Source organism: Ovis aries, chromosome 3, assembly GCF_016772045.2.
Source record: "Ovis aries strain OAR_USU_Benz2616 breed Rambouillet chromosome 3, ARS-UI_Ramb_v3.0, whole genome shotgun sequence".
NCBI lineage: Eukaryota > Metazoa > Chordata > Mammalia > Artiodactyla > Bovidae > Ovis > Ovis aries.
The window spans coordinates 177469053-177493126 of record NC_056056.1 but is presented as its reverse complement, the minus strand read 5'-3'; the positions used below and the strand labels follow the sequence as shown (position 1 = coordinate 177493126).

The following is a 24074-nucleotide window of genomic DNA, read 5'->3' as shown; positions in this document are numbered from 1 at the left end:
GCTGCTGGCTGTTTGGATTCATTTAATTCAAACACAGCATTTAGGGAGGGTCTACTCTGTAGATGTTATACAGCCAGATGCTGTAGATATGGAGATGAACAATTTATTTTCTACTTTCAAATCATTCTTGGCAGAGAGGAACAGAGAAACAAATGAAGAAATAAATGTTTAAAAAAAAAAAAGGGACAGATGCTATGATAGCTATTGATGAGGTGAGCTGTTGGATAGCTACATGGATAGCTAGGGCTTCCCTGGTGGCCTAGATGGTAGAGTCTGCCTGCAATGCAGGAGACCCAGGTTCAATCCCAGAGTCAGGAAGATCCCCTGGAGAAGGGTCTTGGGGAAGGAAATGGCATCCCACTCCAGTATTCTTGCCTGGGAAATCCCATGGGCGGAGGGACCTGGTGGGCTATACCCCATGGGGTTGCAAAGAGTCGGTCATGACTGAGCAACTAACACACACAGATGGATAGCTATTTATGATAGCATAAATTTCTCATTCAACCCCAAGGAGAAGGGACAGTGACAGAAAAGCCTTCACTGTGGGGTCTCCAAATGCACCTGGTAGGGCCTAGCATTAGATAAAGAAGAAGGGATGTATCAATTACCTACTGCCATAGACAATGGTACATAACAAGCTATTCTAATAAGGGCTTAAATCATTGATTTGATCATCAGTTAAATCATTAATTGTAGACAGTTCAGTTGATAAGTCTAAAAGCTGGCTGGATGACTGTCTGATAGTGGCTTAGCCAAATGTCTGTGGTCAGCTTCAGACCAGGAGTCTGGCTGCTAGTGCAACTTGGTTCTCTTCTAGTACCTACTGGGTCCCATCACCTGGCCAGTCTAGCTTGTTCCCACAGCAAAGCATAGGTAGAAAAGGAAGCCCTCGGGCACATAAGGAAACCTGAATCCTTTTTGCTGGCATCCTATGTACCAAAGGAATTGTGGGAGTGAGCCCAGAGTTAAGCGATGTGTCAGAATTCCTTGCTGTGGTGCATATACACAAAGGAATATTACTCAGCCATTAAAAAGAATACATTTGAATCAGTTCTAATGAGGTGAATGAAAGTGGAGCCTATTATACAGAGTGAAGTAAGCCAGAAAGAAAAACACCAATACAGTATGCTGCTGCTGCTAAGTCGCTTCAGTCGTGTCCAACTCTGTGCGACCCCATAGATGACAGCCCACCAGTCTCTGCCGTCCCTGGGATTCTCCAGGCAAGAACACTGGAGTGGGTTGCCATTTCCTTCTCCAATGCATGAAAATGAAAAGTGAAAGTGAGGTTGCTCAGTCGTGTCCGACTCTTCGCAACCCCATGGACTGTAGCCTACCAAGCTTTTCCGTTCATGGGATTTTCCAGGCAAGCATACTGGAGTGGGATGCCATCGCCTTCTCCACCAATACAGTATACTAACGCATATATGTGGAATTTAGAAAGATGGTAACGATAGCCCTTGTATGCAAGACAGCAAAAGAGACCCAGATGTATAGAACAGTCTTTTGGACTCTGTGGAAGAGGGCGAGGGTGGGATGATTTGGGAGAATGGCATTGAAACATGTAAAATATCATATGTGAAACGAATCGCCAGTCCAGGTTCAATGCATGATACAGGATGCTTGGGGCTGGTGCACTGGGATGACCCAGAGGGATGGTATGGGGAGGGAGTTGGGAGGGGGCTTCAGGATGGGGAACATGTGTACACCCATGGCAGATTCATGTTGATGTATGGCAAAACCAATATAATATTATAAAGTAATTAGCCTCCAATTAAATAAAGTTATATATTAAAAAAAAGAATTCCTTACCTATAGTTGTGAAGGAGTGAAAGAGTGAAGAGCTGACTTCAGCTATTAAATGACAGCGTAACGATTTAACCTAGGCCTGTCTGACACCAAGGGTGTTTGCCCTCTGGCTGTAACAAAGAGGAACAAGATACGTGTATCCATAGAGAGTTTATTTCATTAAAAATTTATACCCATTGCCCAGGTGACAATGTGGTAACAATAATTGCAAGTTATAAAAAGGAAAAGGGGACCAAATCTTACTTTTCTAATAAGTCAGCCTTTTCTTACTGACTTTTGGTCCGTGTCTACATTATGTGGTCCATGTTATATCTCATTCATGGTCACAATATACATGGAATTTTATACTTTTCCATTACATAGCCATAACTGGTACCTTATATTTTCGCAAATATAAATATGTTAAAATCAACAGCTCAAAGTTCACACCTTCTCAGGAGTAAGATCACAGAGTCAAAAAGAAAGAACTGTTTTTAAACACAGTAGAAGTTCACTGCAAAATATTTAAAACAGAAGTACTTGCATTATTCATTCTTTCAATCAGCATTTATGCAATTCATTCAATAGGCCATGTACTTCATGACATAAGGAAAACAGATGAAATGCACGTGTTTCTAAGAAAATCATGAACAAAAAGTTCAAAGGGGAGGAAAGTAAAAACAGCCTTATAAAGAACACCTAAAATGCTGCATAAAAATTTTGTAATGTTTTGAAGGCAGAGTTGATCAGTTCATATGGTAAATGAAGTAAGCAGAGTCCAGAAAACAATGATAACATGTGACTCCAGACTTACAAAAAGCAGCTGCATGTGGGTATTTGCTGATTCTTGGTGGCTGGGAGCCTGGTGTCAAGGTAGATAACTGTATAATTATTTGTTCAAACAAAGGAATGCTATCATGAGTTGTCTTTCACCATCTCTCAGAGTTTCCTCAAACTTATGTCCATTGAGTCGATGATGCCATCCAACCATCTCATCCTCTGTTGCCCCTTCTTCCTTGCCCTCAATCTTTCCCAGCATCAGGGTCTTTTCTAATAAGTCGGCTCTTTGCATCACATGGCCAAGGTATCGGAGCTTTAGCTTCAGCATCAGTCCTTCCAATGAATATTCAGGACTGATTTCCTTTAGGATTGACTGGTTTGATCTCCTTGCTGGAGATCCCTTGGACTCTCAAGAGTCTTCTCCAGCACTGCAGTTTGAAAGCATCAATTCTTCAGCACTCAGCCTTCTTTATGGTCCAACTCTCACATCCATACATGACTATTGGAAAAATCATAGCTTTGACTATATGGATCTTTGTGGGCAGTGATGTCTCTGCTTTTTAATATGTTATCTAGGTTTGTCATAGCTTTTCTTCCAAGGAGCAAGCATCTTTTAATTTCATGGCTGCAGTCACCATGTGCAGTGATTTTGGAGTCCAAAAAAATAAAGTCTGTCACTGTTTCCATTGTTTCCCCATCTATTTGCCATGAAGTGATTGGACTGGATGCCATACTCTTAGTTTTCTGAATGTTGAGTTTTAAGCCAACTTTTTCACTCTCCTCTTTCTTTTTTTTTTTTTATTATTTTTTTTAGAGTGATAATCTTTTTTTTAATTTTTTTAATTTTTATTTTTACTTTATTTTACTTTACAATACTGTATTGGTTTTGCCATACATTGACATGAATCCACCACAGGTGTACATGCATTCCCAAACATGAACCCCCTTTCCACCTCCCTCCTCATAACATCTCTCTGGGTCATCACTGTGCACCAGCCCCAAGCATGCTGTATCCTGCGTTGGACATAGACTGGTGATTCGTTTCTTACATGATAGTATACATGTTTCAATGCCATTCTCCCAAATCATCCCACCCTCTCCCTCTCCCTCTGAGTCCAAAAGTCCGTTATACACATCTGTGTCTTTTTTGCTGTCTTGCATACAGGGTCATCATTGCCATCTTTCTAATTTCCATATATATGTGTTAGTATACTGTACTGGTGTTTTTCTTTCTGGCTTACTTCACTCTGTATAATCGGCTCCAGTCTCATCCATCTCATCAGAACTGATTCAAATGTATTCTTTTTAACGGCTGTCACTCTCCTCTTTCACTTTCATCAAGAGGCTCTTTAGTTTCTCTTCACTTTCTGGTGTCCTCTGCATATCTGAGGTTATTAATATTTTTCCTGACAGTTGACTCCAGCTTGTGATTCATCCAGCCCAGCATTTGCATGGTATATTCTGCATATGAGTTAAATAAGCAGGGTGACTATACACAGCCTTGCCATACTCCTTTCCCAAGTTTGAACCATTTTGTTGTTCTGTATCCAGTTCTAACTGTTGCTTCTTGAACTGCATACAGGTTTCTCAGGAGGCTGGTAAGGTGGTTTGGTATTCCCTTCTCTTTATGAATTTTCCACAGCTTGTTGTGATCCACACAGTCAAAGGCTTTAGCATAGTCAGTGAAGCAGAAGTAGACTTTTTCCCCGAATTCCCTTGCTTTCCCTTGTATTATATAAGAAATAACAAAAAGAATATCGTAAGTAGGTTAGAAGAACAAGAGATTACCAAAGATGAACAGGCCTATTTAGATCAACTAGAACTTTTAGAAGTGAAAAATACAATTATTGAAAGTATAAATTAAATGAATGTGTTAACCAATAGATTAGTGCCAGCTGAAGAGAGATTTAGTGAACAGGAAGAAATATCTGAGGAAATTACCCAACACAACACACTGGGGAAAAAAAGATAGAAAAACAGAGGGAAGATAAGATATTGGGATGTATCTAATTAGATTATAGGAAAGAAATAAGGAGAAAAATTGGAAGTGAGGCATCACTGGATGGGATGGTGAGTGGGAATTTTTCAACTGTTAAAATGTATCCGTGTGTTTTCTAAGCAGTATAAAGAGAAAGGATTGTGTTTGCAAAACAGTTTAAATAAAAAGAAAGTCATATTTAGATTTACAGTAGTGAAAGTTCACCAAGGTAAAGAAAAGTGGTTTTAAAAATAGCCAGAGTGAAAAGACAGATTCTCTACACAGCAATTCCATGTGTGATGAGAGTTCCAACAGCAACGGATGTCCGAAAAGAGTAAAAGAATACCTCCGATGTGCTGAGAAACAATAACAACACATTGTATACCTATGAAAACAATCTTTCAAGCATGAGAGAGGAATATCTAGATGAGTAAAAACAAAGAGGATTTACCATCAACATACATATGCAAAGCAACTTCTAAAGGGTATGCTTTGGAGTCCATTGGCAAATGGTTCCACATTCAAGAAGGAATGTTGAACAAGCAAGTTAGAAATGTATCAGAACTCTAAATAGAGTTTCTAAACGATAGCAATAATAGTAATAATAATAATACTATGGCATGTTGGTTTAAAAACATTATGCCTAAATTATCAGAAAATGACAGTGCGTAATCAGGAGGGAAATGGTGAGAATTAAAGTACTCTGAAATTATTGCTTTGTTGAAGAGCGATACGAGATAAGTTAGAACTGTATGCATGGGCTTCCCTGATGGCTCAGATGGTAAGGAATCTGCCTGCAATGCAGGATACCTCGGTTTGATCCCTGGGTCAGGAAGATTACCTGGAAAAGGAAATGGCTACCCACTCCAGTATTCTTGACTGGAGAATCCCAAGGACAGAGGAGCCTGGCAGACTGCAGTTCATGGGGTTGCAGAGTTGGACACGACTGAGCGACTAGCACTTTCAGTTTGCACTTTGCACTTAGCACTAGCCTATGCATGCTAACATTTCAAGATTAAGCTCTCATAGAATTAAAAAAAGGAGGTGGGATGGTAAGAAATAAGAAAAAACCAGACAACCAAACAAAACACCTCAATTATTTAAAAGAAAAATTAGATTGCAAGAAAAGAAAAAAAAAAATAGTAAAAGTGAAACTAGGGAGAAGTAGAAAACAAAAAATCAAGATGATATAAATAAGTCCAGATATATCAATAATCAAATAAACTAGTTTTGCCAGTAAGAAGATAGGTTGTCATATTGAATAGGAAACAATATCAACATATGCCATTTACAAAAGATATGCCTAATACAAAACAACCCATTAAGTTTGACAGTAAACATTTTGGAAAGAATATCAAGCAGAAATCATCCCAAAGGAAACTAGGTAACTATCTTGATATCACACAAAACATTGGTAGGTACAGAGATTGTCACAACTTAAAAACATAAAGTACATCGAGAAGATTTAAGAATTCTAAACTTGTGTGCCTGTCATGCAGTAGCATATATGTATGCAAACCTGAATAGAACTCCAGAGAGAAACTGACAAGTCTGCTATCACAGTAGAATATTTTAACATATCCTTTTCAAATTGAAAGATCAGACATGAAAAAATGATATATATTCTTCTCAAGCTTACATAGGACATTTATTAAAGAGTAACCACGTATTAGACCATAAAACAAATCTCAGCACATTTCAAAGAATCATACAATGTCATACGTTCTAAACAGAAATCATAATTGAAACTGAAAAGTACTTAGAACTGAATGAAAATAAAAATAGTACATGCCAAAATTAGTGGAATGAAATAAACATACAGGGAAACTTATAGCCTTAAATGCTTATAATAAAAGAAAAGCCTGATAATTAAGCCAAGTATATAACTTAAGATGATATATGAAAAATATTAGGATAAATTCAAAGAAAGTTTAAAAAGGAGCAGAAATTGATCAACAAAATCTTCAACAAATTCAAAGTTGGTCCTTTGAAAGACACCAATAAAATGGACAAAGCCATGGCTGGACTCATTGAGGAAAAACGAGAGAACTCACCAATAAATCAATCAGTAGGCACACATGCAGTCTCATTAATTCATTTATTCTCCAGATGGTTTTGAGCCCAGTGATTCTTCTGAGTTTTAGGAATACAACAAAGATTAAAGCACACAAAAGCCTCGCACTTATGGGGCTTTCGGTCTAGGAGATTAAGCAGACTTATAGGGGATAATACGAGAATACTGTGAACAAAATTATGTCAATAAATTTGAAAACCACGAAAGGATCATATTCCTAGAAATGTATAATTTACTAAAACTGACTTAAGGAAAAATTAAAAGTCTGGATTATTTTCTAGTCATTGAGCTTCCTTACAAAGAGAGTAGCAGCCCTAGATAGTGAAAAGAAGTTGTTCTACCCATTTTTTTAATCAAAAGATATTTCCAGTTTTAAGTCAACTTTTCCAGGGAATAGGAGAAGAGGACACTTTTTAATTCATTCAGTGAGACCAGGCTATCCTTGATACCAAAACCAGTCAGTTCAGTTCAGTCACTCAGTCGTGTCTGACTCTTTGCAACCCCATGAATCGCAACACGCCAGGCCTCCCTGTCCATCACCAACTCCCGGAGTTCACTCAGACTCATGTCCATCGAGTCAGTGATGCCATCCAGCCATCTCATCCTCTGTCATCCCCTTCTCCTCCTGCCCCCAGTCCCTCCCAGCATCAGAGTCTTTTCCAATGAGTCAACTCTTCGCATGAGGTGGGCAAAGTACTGGAGTTTCAGCTTTAGCATCATTCCTTCCAAAGAAATCCCAGGGCTGATCTCCTTCAGAATGGACTGGTTGGATCTCCTTGCAGTCCAAGGGACTCTCAAGAGTCTTCTCCAACACCACTGTTCAAAAGCATCAAAAAAGGAAAATTGCAGGCCTATCTCATTCATGAATATTTATGTAAAAATCTTAAGCAAAATATTAGCAGACTAAATCCAGCCATGTATAAAACAGATCATACATCATGGCCAAGTTGGGTTTATTCCAGGAAATCCAAAAGTGATCTAACACTGAAAAAATCCACAGCAGTCATTTAGCATGTTAATAGGTTAAAGGAGAAACACTGTCTGGTTATCTAAAGAGATGCAGGAAAATTATTTGATAAAATTAAATATTTGTTTGTGATGAAACCTCTTATGAATAGTATCTACTGAAAACCTACAGCAAGCTTTTGCTAAAGGGCTGTGCTAAAAAATGAAAAGAAAACAATAGGAAGCCCAGAAACACCCACACATTTATGAAAATTTGATATATAACATTATTTGAGACATGTATATGAGATGGCATTGCTGGCCATTGGAGAGAAGATGTAATCTTCCATAAATGGTGTTGAGACACTTGATTATGTGTGAGAATCAAGAAAAAATGAAAATGGGTCCCTGTCTCACACATACACACTTATTCTGATAGAGCAGAGACTTAAAGGCCAGAGGGCTTCCCTGGCAGTCCAATGGTTAAGATTCCATGCTTTCATTGCAGGGGGCACAGGTTCAATCCCTGGCCAGGAGACTAAGATCCCACATGCCAAACAGCACAAACAAAAAAAAATAAAAAGTGAAAGGCCAAGTTAAACGTTTATTTTTAAAAAACTAGGAAACTAGCCTATTACCTCAGAATAGGAAAGAATTTACTCAGTAAGACACCAAGAGTGATAGCTGCTGAGCTGTGTCCAGCTCTTCGCAACCCCATAAACTGTAGCCTGCCAAGGCTCCTCTCGCCATGGAATTCTCCAGGCAAGAGAATGTTTCAGCACTATCCACTGGAGCGGGTAGCCTTTCCCTTCTCCAGGGAATCTTCCCAACCCAGAGATCAAATCGAGATCTCCTGCATTGCAGCAGATTCCTTACCGTCTGAGCCACAAGAAAGCCCAAGACACCAAAAGCATATATATCAAAATGAAAACATCAGTGAATTCAACCACTTTGAAATTAGTAACTCCTCAAAGTGGTATCAAAAAGAGAAAACAGATAGTTGCAACATGGAGCACTAACAAAGGACTAGTAAACAAAGTATAGAGAAAGTTTTAATTTTTAAGAAAAACATGTGAAAGCTATAGAATCATTTCACAGAATTGCAAAGAAAATGGCCAATAAACACTTAAAAGGATGGACAACCTTTTTGTTAATCAGGGAAGTGAAAATTAAGACCACAGATAATTGCAAAAGTGGTAGTAATACAGTCTTATTTATCAGCAGGAACACTTCTATCCTGTATTTTTTGTTATTTTAGTTTCTATTTTTTTAGTGTTTACCTTGACTGTTCCTAAGTTTCACTGGTGATAAAGAATGAAATCAGTACTCTTTTTTTTTTTAACATACATTTATTTATATCATGTGGGACTTTAGTTCCCCAACCAGGGATCAAACCCAGGCACCTATATTGGAAGCTGGAGTATTAACCACTGGACTGCCAGGGATGTCCCTCTCCTATAGTGTTGACGGAAGTTTTAGTTCAGTCACTCAGTCATGTCTGACTCTTTGCAAGCCCATGGACTGCGGCACACCAGGCTTCCCTGTCCATCACCAACTCCTGGAGTTTACTCAAACTCATGTCCATCAAGTCAGTGATGCCATCCAGCCATCTCATCCTCTATCGTCCCCTTCTCCTCCTGCCCCCAATCCCTCCCAGCATCAGAGTCTTTTCCAATGAGTCAACTCTTCACATGAGGTGGCCAAAGTACTGGAGTTTCAGCTTTAGCATCATTCCTTCCAAAGAAATCCCAGGGCTGATCTCCTTCAGAATGGACTGGTTGGATCTCCTTGCCGTCCAAGGGACTCTCAAGAGTCTTCTCCAACACCACACTTCAAAAGCATCAATTCTTCGACACTCAGCTTTCTTTCTAGTCCAACTCTCACATCCATCCATGACTACTGGAAACACCATAGCTTTGACTAGATGCACCTTTGTTGACAAAGTAATGTCTCTGCTTTTTAAATATACTGTCTAGGTTGATCATAGCTTTTCTTCCAAGGAGCAAGCGTTTTTTTAATTTCATGGCTGCAGTCACCATCTGCAGTGATTTTGGAACCTCAAAAAATAAAGTCTGTCACTGTTTCTATTGTTTCTCCATCTATTTGCCATTAAGTGATTGGATCAGATGCCATGATCTTAGTTTTCTGAATGTTGAGTTTTAAGCCAACTTTTTCATTCTCCTCTTTTACTTTCATCAAGAGGCTGTTTAGCTCTTCTTTGCTTTCTGCCATAAGGGTGTTGTCATCTGCATATCTGAGGTTATTGATATTTCTGCCGGCAATCTTGATTCCAGCTTGTGCTTTATCCAGCCTGGCATTTCACATGATGTACTCTGCATATAAGTTAAATAAGCAAGGTGACAATATACAGCCTTGACAGACTCCTTTTCCTGTTTGGAACCAGTCTGTTTTCCATGTCCAGTTCTAACTGTTGCTTCCTGACCTGCATACAAGTTTCTCAGGAGGCAGGTCAGGTGTTCTGGTATTCCCATCGCTTTCAGAATTTCCCACAGTTTATTGTGATCCACACAGTCAGAGGCTTTGGCATAGTCAATAAAGCAGAAATAGATGTTTTTCTGGAACTCTCTTGCTTTTTCGATGATCCAGCAGATGTTGGCAATTTGATCTCTGGTTCCTCTGCCTTTTCTAAATCCAGCTTGAACCTCTGGAAGTTCACAGTTCACATGCTGTTGAAGCCTGGCTTGGAGAATTTCAAGCATTACTTTGCTAGCGTATGATATGAGTGCAACTGTGCAGTAGTTTGAGCATTCTTTGGCATTGCCTTTCTTTGGGACTGGAATGAAAACCAACCTTTTCCAGTCCTGTGGCCACTGCTGAGTTTTCCAAATTTGCTGGCATATTGAGGACAGCACTTTCACAGCATCCTCTTTTAGGATTTGGAATAACTCAGCTGGTATTGCATCACCTCCACTAGCTTTGTTTGTGGTGATGCTTCCCTAAGGCCCACTTGACTTCACATTCCAGGATGTCTGGCTCTAGGTGAGTGGTCACACCATCATGTTTGTTTACGTTGGGAAGATCTTTTTTGTACAGTTCTTCTGTGTATTCTTGCCATCTCTTCTTAATATCTTCTGCTTCTGTTCTGTCCATACCATTTCTGTCCTTTAATTGTGCCCATCTTTGCATGAAATGTTCCCTTGGTATCTCTAGTTTTCTTGAAGAGATCTCTAGTCTTTCCCATTCTATTGTTTTTCTCTATTTCTTCACATTGATCACTGAGGAAGGCTTTCTCATCTCTCCTTGCTATTCTTTGGAACTGCATTCAGATGGGTATATCTTTCCTTTTCCCCTTTGCCTTTGGCTTCTCTTCTTTTCTCAGCTATTTGTTAAGGCCTCCTCAGACAACCATTTTGCCTTTTTGCATTTCTTGGGGACGGTCTCGATCACTGCCTCCTGTACAATGTCATGAACCTCCATCTATAGTTCCCCAGGCACTCTGTCTATCAGATCTAGTCCCTTTAAATCTATTTCTCACTTCCACTGTATAATCATAAGGGATTTGACTTAGGTCATACCTGAATGGTCTAGTGATTTTCCCTACTTTCTTCAGTTTAAGTCTGATGGAAGTATAAGTGGATACAATCCAATTAAATAAACACTTTGGCACCATCTTGTAAAATTGGAGTCATACCTGTTTTACAACCTAAGGCTTGGCTGTAATTGGTCAAAAATTGAGATGTGGATGACTTCTTGCAGAAAGGAAATGGAGACAGATGGAAGTCCGGTCCCGCATCCTCACAGTAATTGACATTGTTTGAGTAGGAGAGGATGTGGTGGACTTAAACTCTCAAGTCGTATTTACATATCAAAAAGGAAAACATAAAACTTCCACTAAAATTGGTGCAACTAAAAACCTTGGCAGACCTTAAAAAAGAAAGAAATTATGACACAGGCTATAGCATTGATGACTTTTGAAGACGTACTCAGTGAAACACTCCAAACACAGGACAAATATTGTATGAGTCCACTTATGTGAGATACCTAGAATAGTCAAATTCACAGATACAGAAAGTAGCACAGAGGTTCCCAGGGGCTGGGATGAGGGGAGAATGTGGAGTTAATGGGTACAGAGTCTGAGTCTGGGATGCTGAGAAAGTTCTAGAGACAGACAGTGCTGATGGTTGCACCACTGTGTGAATGTGCTAAGAGCCCTGAACTGTACACCTAGAAATGCTTAAAATGGTAGTTTGTATGTATATTTTACCACAGTAAAAAACAACTACAGGGATGGAAGGAACTTGGCAAGTATCCTATGAAACTGGTTGTTCCTAGAAGGATTAGTCGGAGAAGGCAATGGCACCCCACTCCACTACTCTTGCCTGGAGAATCCCATGGATGGAGGAGCCTGGTAGGCTGCAGTCCATGGGGTCGCGAACAGTCAGACACGACTGAATGACTTCACTTTCACTTTTCACTTTCATGCATTGGAGAAGGAAATGGTAACCCACTCCAGTGTTCTTGCCTGGAGAATCCCAGGAACGGGGGAGCCTGGTGGGCTGCCGTCTATGAGCTTCATTAAAGAAACCAGTCCTAAGCCAGTATATTTGGTGTGATTTCTGAATAGCTCTATATTGGCAGCCAGTTGTGAACTTTCAATTTTGACATTTTATAGATGCCAACAAAGCTTGGTCTCCAAGTGTGTGTCCCATCTTCCCACCACGCATGTACCAGTGTGCTCCTGCTCCGGTCTTTACTGTTGGTACTAGACCCAGGCACTGTTACAGATGCTGCAGACAAAGCCACTGGCCACATCCAGCTTCGGCACTGATGCAGCAAACTTGATTTTGCTTAGTGGTTGCTTCATTATTTCATTTGATGGGTTCAAGGTGACAATGATTTGTGAACCCTCTTTGGCAGCCTCTTCTGTATGTAAGTAGAGGAATTTCGATGATATGACAAAACCACAAAGAATGATTTAAACCAAGTTTATTCAAATGGCAACCCGCTCCAGGATTCTTGCCTGGAGAATCCCATGGACAGAGGAGCTTGGCGGGCTACAGTCCACGGGTCGCAAAGAGTCGGACACGACTGAGCGACTTCACTTTCACTTCATTCATCCATATCTTTTTAGATAAACCTAGAAAAGAAGTCATTTTACCCACTTATAGCTTATCTCACAAAGGCTGACACTGAACCCTGAAATACAGGCCATATATAAGAAGAGGAACTGCCCTGGAGTGGAGGGAGAGAATTAAGGGATGAGGGGGAGAGATTGGAAGGTCTGAGCCCCACCCTCTGGGTCTTACCAGAGTTTGAACATTGATGAGGATCCTAAAGAGCTGGTCCAAGAACCCAGCATGTCTGTAGGTCCTTCCAGGCCAACCTGGGCCTCAGATTCCAGTTAAAGGTACAACTTGGACGTTTTCTTTCTTCTTCCCCCCACCCTCTTCATTCATTCATTCATTCATTCATTCATTCATTGTGTTCAACATCTATAAAGAACCTCCTATTTGCTGATTATTATGTCACTTCCTGGGGAGTATCCAGGGTACCCTGAGCTCTGCTCTCCATCAGATCACACTCTGTTGCCCAAAAGGGTAGCCAACCTGAGAAGCCCACCTGTGGGACCCACCAGCTCCTGAGCTCGGTCAGCTGATGGTAAATGTCAGCTTAAGCAAGAATCGTAAAAATATGTTAACTTGACTGTCCTTTAGGGCAACCAGGGCCAGGTCTTTTTGTGGTGGATTGTGTAGTTCAACACTCACATGACTCGCCTCCTGGTCCTCTGTGGTTCTCATGTTCCTTCAAGTTAAGCAAGCACTTAAGGACCTACATTAATCAACTGAAGAAGAGTCCTGGATTTTTGCATTTCCTCCACTCTTTTACGCTTATCTCACCCACACCTCATCTGACGGTCTTTTTTTTTTTTTTTTTTTTTTGGTCATTTCTTTTTATTGAGTTGTTCCAGAATGTTTAACTTGCCTTTCATGGAAATAGTGACTCTCACTTAATTCAAAGAATGTTAATTGCATTTCCAATCACATTTGAAGTAGAAGTGGTGTAGAAACACGTTTGGTAACAAATGCAGCTTCCTCCTGGTAGCACGGAGCTCAAGTGTAGGAGCTGACAGGCTCCCACCTCCTGCTAGAGCAGGATTTACCAGCCTTGGTATCTAGCCTGCCCTGGATATCAGCCGGCAACTTTGTGCTAAGTATAGGTTGGTTAAGAGAAGGTCTAAGGGGAGAAATGGTTTCATTGAGGAGGCAGAAGTAGATAGGCTTTTGGAGCAAAGCAATCTTGTAAATTCTAATGACAGTTCTGCCTCTTACCAGTTCTGTCTCTGAAGGACTTGAGTAAGTCACTTAACCTCTCAGGCTCAGTTATAAGATTCTCAGTAAATTGGAGGCCATTATTGTCGGCCCCATTCTCAGCCAGGCCCCTTGAGTGCTCCATTGAAATGCACTTGACTTTACCTCAGCCTTTTGTGTTTCAAAGACCTTCATTTTTATCTCTTCCATCCTAAAGCTTGATGACTCAGCCTTCCCTGGCTGAGTCTTAAAAGAGAAGGACCTAGAGGAGCAACTTTTTATTCCTTCACCAGGAGTGCAGACTCAGGAGACCAGCGAAGAAGCTGTGGGCTGGCTTAAAGGAGGGAGATAGGAAGATATTCTAGGAAACTGGTCCTTGAGTCTTGAGTAGACTTATTAGGTGAGGAAGCCCTAGTCAGAAATAATGGGCAAGGCCAGGAAGTAGCAAGCAGAGGGTCCAGTCCTCAGGTCTGAAGAGCCCAAGGTTGAGTAAGCCATGATTCCTGCCCTTGGGAAGGTCACAGACTAGGATTAACCAGTAAGGAAACAGAAAATCCCAGTGCAGCCTGCTAAGTGCTGTGAAAAGGGAAGAAATGATAGTGTTAGTCACTCAGTCATGTCTGACTCTCTGCGACCCCACATAGCCTGCCCGGATCCTCTGTCCATGGGATTCTCCAGGTGAGAATACTGAGGTGGGTAGCCATTCCCTTCTCCAGGGAATCTTCCTGACCCAGGGATCAAACCCAGGTCTCCCACGTTGCAGGTGGATTCTTTACCATCTGAGCCTCGAGGGAAGCCCTACGTGCTATGAAGCAGGGAAATAAAGGGAGAATGAGGGCAGCAGGAGGATCCTTGTCTAGTTGGGAGCATGACGCCATCTGTGTCTTGGAGGGATTTCTGCATCTTGTTATACAAATTTGACTGCTTCCATGTCCTCTGCCCTCATGTCACTCTTTAGCCCCCAAACACCCAGGCTGGCCCTCTCTCCAAGCCTTTTCCCTGCTGTTCCTCTACTTAGGGACTTGGAGAATGGGGAATGGAAACTCACATGCAAGTTAGGAAGGGCAAACCAGATGCTGGGTAGGCAAACAATAGGGACGGCTCCATGGCTACAGAAACACCTGCCAGGAATGCACTGACCCCTTTCTGGGATCAACAGGAAACATCTCAGAGGAAGCCAGCTGTGACCAGGACCTCAAAGGATGAAATGGAATATTCCAGGTAGATTGGATGGGAATGGTGTTCCAAGCATGGTGTCCCTTAATCTTGACAGAGGTTTCACCGGGTGAATTCTGTTCAGTCTATTTTATACATCAGAAAATGAAGCATCATACACATTAGTCATTTACTTGCCCCAAATTACACAGCTCAGTATGACAGAGGTGAGCTGTCTTAGTCCCAGTCCAGAGCTGAGTTCCCACCTGAATGTATTTTCCCAGAAAAATGTTTTATGTTGGTTAACAATTCTATAGAATTATTCTTGTGCATGAGTGTGTGCTAAGTCACTTCAGTCGTGTCGGACTCTTTGCAACCCCATGGACTGTAGCCTATCAGGCTCCTCTGTCCATGGGATTCTCCAGGCAAGAATACTGGAGTGGGTTGCCATACCCTTCTCCAGGGGGATCTTCCCAGGGATCAAACCTGCATCTCTTAACGCATCTGCAGGCAAGTTTGCATTGGAGAAGGAAATGGCAACCCACTCCAGTGTTCTTGCCTGGAGAATCCCAGGGACGGGGGAGCCTGGTGGGCTGCCATCTATGGGGTCGCACAGAGTCAGTCACGACTGAAGCGACTTAGCACCATAGCAGCAGCAGTGTCACCTGAGAAGCCCAAATTCTTGTGAACCCTCTTTACATTAAGTGGATTTTTGAGAGCTAACCCCAGAACAGAGACCCTTAGTATAACATTCTCTCCTTGAAAGAATATTTGAATTTGAAGCAGCAGGCATGGATGCTGAATTTTTGAATTGGGAACTGCGTGCACTTAAAAACCCTAAAGGAGAGGAGAAAAACCAAGAGAAAACATGCCATCCATATGGGGGAATGATCTATGTTCCTAGAGGCAATCTGTAGCATTTGCATAAGAGAAGTAGCGCATAACTCAAGTTTTAAAACATTTTATAATACTTAGAGAGATGTCAGATTTCGCATCTTTTGAGGAAGATAAGGGACCACCATGGATTAGCATCCTGAGCTTACCGTAGCTAAGCAGACTGCAGTGAAAAATGAAGCAGGGGAAGCCTGAGAAGGGGTAATAAGAATGATGAATGGTGAGGTTGATTTTGGAAGACTGGGATGGATCGAGGAAGAAAAAACAGTTGCGTTGGGGGAGAAGATCTAAAATCTAGAATTACCTTCCATCCAGGCCTCTCTTTCCTTCAGGCCAGTGCCTGTTTGATTTCACTGCATGACCCCCGTCTGAGGACTCGAGTGTTTCTTTTTCTCTGTGCACTGCCATGGCTGGTAAACCCGAGGAGTTATGGGACTGAATCTGACGCAGCTGCCCCTATCCAGGGAGCCTGCCTTTTGGCACTGTCGCTCTAGGCTCATACCTGGGAATCACCCATTCACCCAGCAAACTGGGGGGCACCCACTGTGGGCCAGACTGCAGGGCTGTCACTGGGCTAGTTGACCTCTCTGCACCTTGTCCTCATCTGAGAAATCAGGGAAGAAATCATTCTATGGAGGAGATGTGAAGATTAAAAGGGACCTTAATATGAGACATGTAGTAAGCCTAGTATTCTTTCTTTTTTGCCTTTTGTGTTTTTTTTAAATTGAAGTATAGTTGATTTGCAATGTTGTATTAGTTTCAGGTGTATAGCAAAATGATTCACTTATATATGTATGTGTGCATGTATATACATATGCATGTATATGTTTATGTGTATATATATAAATGTATGTATATACACACACATATGTATCTTTTCAGATTCTTTTCCATTATAGGTAATTCAGTTCAGTTCAGCTACTCAGTTGTGTTTGACTCTTTGCAACCCCATGAATTGCAGCACACCACACCTCCCTGTCCATCACCAACTCCCGGAGTTCACTCAGACTCACGTCTGTGGAATCAGTGATGCCATCCAGCCATCTCATCCTCTGTCGTCCCCTTCTCCTCCTGCCCCCAATCCCTCCCAGCATCAGAGTCTTTTCCAATGAATCAACTCTTCGCATGAGGTGGCCAAAGTACTGGAGTTTCAGCTTTAGCATCATTCCTTCTGAAGAAATCCCAGGGCTGATCTCGTTCAGAATGGACTGGTTGGATCTCCTTGCAATCCAAGGGACTCTCAAGAGTCTTATCCAACACCACAGTTCAAAAGCATCAATTCTTCGGTGCTCAGCCTTCTTCACAGTCCAACTCTCACATCCATACATGACCACTGGAAAACCATAGCCTTGACTACATAGATGGACCTTTGTTGGCAAAGTAATGTCTCTGCTTTTGAATATACTATCTAGTTTGGTGATAACTTTCCTCCCAAGGAGTAAGCATCTTTTAATTTCATGGCTGCAGTCACCCTCTGCAGTGATTTTGGAGCCCCAAAAAATAAAGTCTGACACTGTTTCCACTGTTTCCCCATCTATTTCCCATAAAATGATGGGACCGGATGCCATGATCTTCGTTTTCTGAATGTTGAGCTTTAAGCCAACTTTTTCACTCTCCTCTTTCACTTTCATCAAGAGGCTTTTTAGCTCCTCTTCACTTTCTGCCATGAGGGTGGTGTCATCTGTATATCTGAGGTTATTGATATTTCTCGCGGCAATCTTGATTCCAGCTTGTGGTTCTTCCAGCCCAGCGTTTCTCATGATGTACTCTGCATAGAAGTTAAATAAGCAAGGTGACAATATACAGCCATGACGTACTCATTTTCCTATTTGGAACCAGTCTGTTGTTCCATGTCCAGTTCTAACTGTTGCTTCCTGACCTGCATATAGTTTTTTTCTCAAGAGGCTGGTCAGGTGGTCTGGTATTCCCATCTCTCTCAGAATTTTCCACAGGTGATTGTGATCAACACAGTCAAAGGCTTTGGCATAGTCAATAAAGCAGAACTAGATGTTTTTCTGGAACTCTCTTGCTTTTTTGATGATCTAACAGATGTTGGCAATTTGATCTCTGGTTCCTCTGCCTTTTCTAAAACCAGCTTGAACATCAGAGAGTTCACGGTTCATGTATTGCTGAGGCCTGGCTTGGAGAATTTTGAGCATTACTTTACTAGCATGTGAGATGAGTGCAATTGTGTGGTAGTTTGAGCATTCTGTGGCATTGCCTTTCTTTGGGATTGGAATGAAAACTGACCTTTTCCAATCCTGTGGCCACTGCTGAGTTTTCCAAATGTGCTGGCATATTGAGTGCAGCACTTTCACAGCATCATCTTTCAGGATTTGAAATATCTCAACTGGAATGCCATCACCTCCGCTAGCTTTGTGCATAGTGATGCTTTCTAAGGCCCACTTGACTTCACATTCCAGGATGTCTGGCTCTAGGTGAGTGATCACACCATTGTGATTATCTTGGTCGTGAAGATCTTTTTTGTACAGTTCTTCTGTGTGTTCTTGCCACTTCTTTATATCTTCTGCTTCTGTTAGGTCCATACCATTTCTGTCCTTTATTGAGCCCATCTTTGCATGAAATATTCCCTTGGTATCTCTAATTTTCTTGAAGAGATCTCTAGTCTTTCCCATTCTGTTCTTTTCCTCTATTTCTTTACATTGTTCACTGAGAAAGGCTTTCTTATTCCTTCTTGCTATTCTTTGGAACTCTGTGTTCAAATGGGTATATCTTTCCTTTTCTCCTTTGCTTTTTGTTTCTCTTCTTTTCACAGCTATTTGTAAGGCCTCCCCAGAAAGCCATTTTGCTTTTTTGCATTTCTTTTCCATAGGGATGGTCTTGATCCCTGTCTCCTGTACAGTGTCATGAACCTCATTCCATAGTTCATCAGGCACTCTATCTATCAGATCTAAGCCCTTTAATCTATTTCTCACTTCCATTGTATAATCATAAGGGATTTGATTTAGGTCATACCTGAATGGTCTAGTGGTTTTCCCTACTTTCTTCAATTTTGGTCTGAATTTGGCAACAAAGAGTTCATGATCTGAGCCACAGTCAGCTCCCAGTCTTGTTTTTGTTGACTGTACAGAGTTTCTCCATCTTTGGCTGCAAAGAATATAATCAGTCTGATTTCGCTGTTGACCATCTGGTGATGTCCATGTGTAGAGTCTTCTCTTGTGTTGTTGGAAGAGGGTGTTTGCTATGACCAGTGTGTTCTCTTGGCAAAACTCTATTAGCCTTTGCCCTGCTTCATTCCGTATTCCAAGGCCAAATTTGCCTGTTACTCCAGGTGTTTCTTGACTTCCTACTTTTGCATTCCAGTCCCCTATAAAGAAAATGACATCTTTTTTGGGTGTTCCAAAAGGTCTTGTTCAACTTCAGCTTCTTCAGCATTACTGGTTGGGGCATAGATTGGATTACTGTGATAGTGAATGGTTTGCCTTGGAAACAAACAGAGATCATTCTGTTGTTTTTGAGATTGCATCCAAGTACTGCATTTCGAACTCTTTTGTTGACCATGATGGCTACTCCATTTCTTCTAAGGGATTCCTGCCCACAGTAGTAGATATAATGGTCATCTGAGTTAAATTCACCCATTCCAGTCCATTTTAGTTAGCTGATTTCTAGAATGTTGACGTTCACTTTTGCCATCTCCTGTTTGACCACTTCCAGTTTGCCTTGATTCATGGACCTAACAGTCCAGGTTCCTATGCAATATTGCTCTTTACAGCATTGGACCTTGCTTCTATCACCAGTCACATCCACAACTGGGTATTGTTTTTGCTTTGGCTCCATCCCTTGATTCTTTCTGGAGTTATTTCTCCACTGATCTCCAGTAGCATATTGGGCACCTACCAATCTGGGGAATTCCCCTTTCAGTATCCTATCATTTTGCCTTTTCATACTGTTCATGGGGTTCTCAAGGCAAGAATACTGAAGTGGTTTGCCATTCCCTTCTCCAGTGGACCTTCTCCAAGGTAATTAATCTTGTAATTATCTTGTAATTATAGGTAATTACAAGACAGTGAATATAGTTCCCTGTGCTATATAGTAGGTCTTGTTGTTTATCTGTTTTATATATAGTGGTATGTATCTCTTCTACCTAGTATTCTTTTAAAAAAACAAAAACTGCCAATTTCTTAATTCCATTTGTTTTCAAAGAGAAGGATGGTTTCTCACCTGGCAGTGCTAAAGAGCCCCAGCCTATAAAAAGATATTTTCCTATAGCACATCTCAGTTGTGGTCTTTTGTTTTCTTGTCTCTTTGTTTGTCTAGATCTGGACTGTTATTTGACGTGAAAAGGTGCGTGACTGCTGTATTTCCATTGTGAATTGTACTCCAGTCCATTAAAGATAGGTCCTTTGTTTTATTTTTATTTTGATATCTGAATTTTTGTTTATTTTTAATTGGAGCATAGTTGCTTTACAATGCTGTGTTGGTTTCTGTTGTACAACACTGTGAATCAGCTATATGCATACATATATTCCATCCTTCTTGAGCCTCCTTCCCAACGCCTTCCCCATCCCACCCCTCTGGGTCATCACGGAACAATGAGCTGAGCTAGGATTCTTATTGTTAACAACCTGTGAGTATTGTTTGTGCTCTCTCTTGGGGTAATAGTCAGACTAGTAGGCAAAACCTGTGAACCAGGTATCTTCTTCCTCATCCATTCCAGTGCTTACATTTCACAGACCAGAACCAGGGACCCACAGAGGGGAAGGGGCTCACCCCAGGTTAAGCACTGATGGGTCGCCCATCACCTGACGTCTTGACATTGTGCTAGAGAATGGCTCACTCAGTGGAAGGGACTTAAGGTGCTTAAAGCCTCAGTCTTTCATCTTTCCTCAACGCTCACCCATTCTTGGCTCATTGGGTAATTTTTAGAACTTCTTTGATTGTTATTGATTTAAGTTATCCATTGCTGGCTTGGTTACACAAAGCTGATGAAGTTCAGGTGCATTTATTCCTGGAAACATCAACCCTAGAAGCCAGGTGAGGACCCTTTTAGAGTTTGCCTTGCTATATAGCACTTTGTGGAGCATATGGCCAAACGGTTCTGAGAACCATTAATGGAATTTCTTTAAGACAGAGGAGAGCTGGGGAGAGGGGATTTCTGTATACTAGGTACTGTACCAAATGCCATATTATAAAATCCTGCACCAGGGAAATCTGACCAATTTTATGGATCCCCCAGCCTTTTCCCCCACATATTCTGTGTCAACACACAGAACTGTGACTGTGGAATGCCTTTGGGACAGGTTCCTGAGAAGCCCACCACAAGGAACACTTCCCCAGATACACTGGGCTCTATTGAGAAGGAGAGAGTGGAGCACCAACTAAATGGTATTTGTTAATTATGGACATGAGCCACTGAAGTTTTTAAGAATGGAGAAATGATCAGTTTGATAGGGAACAACATTTCTACCTAAAAATCCCTATATCAAGAGGGAAACAATTTCAAATATTTATTTCTAAAAGCTCCATCTATGTTACAGATTCTTTATAAAAGGAGTTACTTTTACATTCATCACGTTTACATTGAAGGTCAGATTCAGGGGTGTATTTTTTTTTTCCAAAAGCATGAGACAGCATACCACCAACAACCATTTTTTCATAAAAGCAGAAATGCGTGAATCATCTTTACATATGCCATCTATTATACCTCCTTTGCCATGAGTTAACTAGTGAAGCTCTATGTTGGCCAGAGGGTTTCATTCTCATTCACATGTCATTAGAACGTATTGGAAAAAGTCTGTGATATCTTCAGTCTTTACAGTTACCCAAATTGACACCATCTATTAATAACAGTACCGACATACTGATGCACACGGGCCTCCAGTGCTTTGTTACAGACTTGCCCATCAGTGGTGCAGTACAGGAATTCAGTAAGGGGCACTCCCTCTGTAACTTTTCTTAGAATCCTCTTGTTATTCCAGTTAAAGCAACTGTACCTTCGGTGATTCTACACATGCACTCTCCATAAAACATAATCGTCATTGAAGTAGGAATTCACTGCGCAGAATAGAATTTCCTCAGGACATCTTTCCTGTAGCACTCACTGGGGAGTTGCTTTTTGTGTATTTCATTTTCTAAACAGAATCTTGCAAATAACATAAGATGATGCATGTTAGAATCCTCTGTACTTTGATTTTACTCTGTAGCAAATCTTCCATGTAATTTGTTCTAATACTAGTTTCTTCAGGCTTTCTTCATCTGTTTTCTAGGACTCTTCCTACAATACTTGCTGACCAAGGAATTTACTTCGTTTGTTAACAGATTATCTTCTGTGTATTTTTCCAGCCATTTTTGCCAAGGCAGGAAAAACAAGTGTTTTCCTTATTGGATTTTATTATCTTTCATTTTGATGTATGAAATCTCCAGAGAAACTGCAGAACCCTTTTCATGGGGTTTTAGTGAACATTGTAAAGTTCAAGACTGGCTATCAGAAGACTTAAAACGTCATCAAAAATTTATAGAGGCTCATCTTCATATTCTGGATGCTTTGTTTTTAAATGTCTTGCTAATCATGCATCTTTGTACTAACGTTAAGTAATATCTGGAGGCATAATACACACTTGGGGTGAAGTTCTTCCTTAACGATCATGGTTGTAAATTGTTTTTGAGGTAGTCTTGAGGATTTAATTTTTCTTTAACCAATTTCTTGTCAGATCTAATTAGATAGGCATTTCTGTACTTGAGGATGTAGCTAAGAAAGAGCTTGTGTTGGGAACAGAAATAACAGCTCGGCTGTTTTCTTTCTGCTCACGTGCTTGTGTTGTTAGTGTGCTCAATCTGTCGTCCCTTTGTAGATAGAACTCTTTTTTTGTTTTTAATACACACTTTTATTTGGAAGAATTTTAGACTTGAAGAAAAAATGTAAAAGTAGCAGGTAGAGTCCAGTTTTCCCTGATGTTCACATCTTGTGAGTGTCTGTGTGTTCAGTTGCGTCTGACTCTGCTGTCCTTTAGACTGTAGCCCTCCAGGCTCCTCTGTCCATGGAGTTTCCCAGGCAAGAATACTGGAGTGGGTTGCCATTTCCTTTTCCAGGGGATCTTCCTGACCCAGAGAAAGAACCTGCATCTGCTGTGTCTCTTGCATTGCAGGCAGATTCTTTACCTGCTGAGCCATTGGAGATGCCAGCATCTTATGTAGCAACTGCCAACTTGTCAAAACTGACACACCAACATGGGTGCATTGCTGTTAGTAAACGTCAGGCTTTAGCTTCATTTCACCAGTTCTACCGTTTATGTCCGTAGTCTGCTTTAGTCTCGGACAGTTTCTCAGTCTTTTTTTGTTTTTCTTTCATGATTGACCTTGATACTTCAGAGGTGTGAACCGATAACGGTAGTTTATAAATATCCCTCAAATGTATATTCTTTCGTGCTCAGACCGAGGTTATATAGGTCTTTGGCAAGACTGTCTCAGAAGTGAAATGCCCTCCTCATGACATTCTGTCTGGAGGAATCTCATCTCTACCTGTGGCACCACTAAGGTTGAGAACCACCTTTCCTTTTTTTTTTTTTTCTTTTTTCTTTTTGAATATTTTATTTTATTTTATTTTGGTTGTGCTGGGTCTTTGTTGTGGCATATGAGATCTTTAATTGCAGCATATGGGATCTAGTTCCTGGACCAAGGATCAAACCCGAGCCCCCTGCAGTCAGCCACTGGACCACCTTGCCAGGCTTCTGTGCTGTAAATTAGTTTCCCTTTCCTTCTTCCTGTTTTGGAAGTGAGTCATGATACCTACCCCACACTGGAAGTGAGCAAATTGATCTCCACTTCCTGGGGAGGGGGTGGAATCTACGTATATCACTAGGGTTCTTCTCCAAGGAGTTTATCTCTTTCCCCCATTTATACTTATTTCTTAGACCATGAAGTCATATCCCCATGGGCTCGTATAGATTTATCTTGTACTTTGGGTTATAATGCAGGACTCTTTTTAAGTCCTTTGTTCGTTTTGTGACAGTTATTTTAGTTAAATATTATTGTTATTATCAAGTAATATTCATAAATGCACTGAAAGAGATATTAGTATGATTGGTAATACACTTAGCCAGGCATATTTGTTTCTCAGTACTCTCAGTATGAGAGTTCAGGATCCTGCCCTCTGCACTGACACAGTGAGACACGGAAGCTCCAGTGACAGAGCCCTTCCTGCCTCTCCTTCTCTCTGTTTCTTGCTCTCTGCCTC

General features: G+C 41.0%; 1 protein-coding gene across 5 annotated transcripts in view; it reads left to right on the top strand.

Annotated features, from left to right (window-relative positions):
• LARGE1 (LARGE xylosyl- and glucuronyltransferase 1) overlaps positions 1-24074 on the top strand; it is a 621285-nt gene that overhangs the window by 528069 nt on the left and 69142 nt on the right. The gene's annotated exons all lie outside the window — the stretch shown is intronic.